Genomic DNA, 1504 nt, shown 5'->3' on the forward strand with positions numbered 1-1504 from the left:
CAGATACTCATCTAAATCTGAACATTCCGATTAAGACAGACTAGGAAGAAGGATTGGCCATCCACTTCTGAAATAGCAGGCCTCTGAAAATCCTATGTAAAACACAACACACGTAGACTAACAGAGAGGGAGAACATTATGCTAAGTGAAATAACTCAGTCCCATAAGGACAAATACTGCATAAGACCATTTCCATAGAAGGAGATCCAGTAAAATTTGTATGAGCATCCAAGGTGGAAGAAGGAGTAAAAGAGGGATGAAGATGGTATGGCAAGAAAGGGTGCAAATAGGGTCTCACAGTTTGATGGGTAGAAGGAGGGTGGGTAAAATAAAATGGGAAAGATCCAATGTGAAAAACAATGTGTATGAACTGGGTAAATAAACCAGTATAAAATAAAATTTTATTAAAAAAAAAAGCTAATAGTGTCACCCATGATCGATAGATTTCGGTGGAGCTTCCAGCTTGATATAGAGTAAGAAGTAGGTCTGGATATCAACTTCGAAAATCACAGGCCTCCAAAACCTCTTTGAATAACTGGTAAATGAGCCTCTGAGTTTAGAAAAAAATTAAAAAATGAAGAGACATTGTTATAAAATAATACTTTAATAATTGGAGCATGTAATGTATAAAATTTATCCTAGGAAGATTGGAAGATGTCACAATATAAAGAGAAATCTTATCGACCCACATCCTAGGCATTAGTGAGCTAACATGAACTGGTCTTGATGATTTTCAATCAGACAATCATATGTTCTACTATGCTATGAATGACAAATTGAAATGATGTTGTGTTCACTCTATTCATACAGTTGTAGAGGCTGGGAAAGCTCAGGTCTCAAGATCAATTTCTAGTCTAAAGGGCTCTTGACTCACACTGCTACAAAAGATGATGAACATGGGTGAGGCAACTCAGATCGCAGCATGACTGAATCAGGTTTGAGAGTAGGCTACTGTGTACAGACCCAGGAGCCAAACTAAACGAAGCCAAATGTGGAATATAGGGTAGAAAGGAGTAGATCTTGTCAGAGCATTCCCATATATTAACTGCAGCCATGTCAAGGTGGGATTCTGGAGTCAAATTCTCTAACACTCAAAATTCTTGTTGTGGAGTTGGAAATGATTTACCGTTTACTGTCTATTGAATTTCTGAGGCTATAACTTACAAAGAAAGAGATTGTCTTTCTTTATTCCTTGCAGTTGCTGTTGGATTTGAAACTCTAGTGTCGCATTTGGGGTTAACAGTTTATCTCTCTATAGATTAGGCCACCAGATCTCCCTACAATCTCTCATAAACTGGAAAATCGAGATCAATCATGCTCTAATTCTGCTTCATTGACACAATAGAAAATTTACTCCAAAATAGGACCACAACTACACTGAAGATACATTTTCAATATATTACACAAAAAAATGGACTATAACTAGAAGTGTCATATTAACTTGCTTCATGATAGCTAAATAATATCTATTTAACACTTTTTAAAAAAATCAAATGTGATGTAA

This window comes from Elephantulus edwardii, unplaced genomic scaffold, assembly GCF_000299155.1.
Source record: "Elephantulus edwardii isolate Elephantulus edwardi_28Jun2011 unplaced genomic scaffold, EleEdw1.0 scaffold00205, whole genome shotgun sequence".
NCBI lineage: Eukaryota > Metazoa > Chordata > Mammalia > Macroscelidea > Macroscelididae > Elephantulus > Elephantulus edwardii.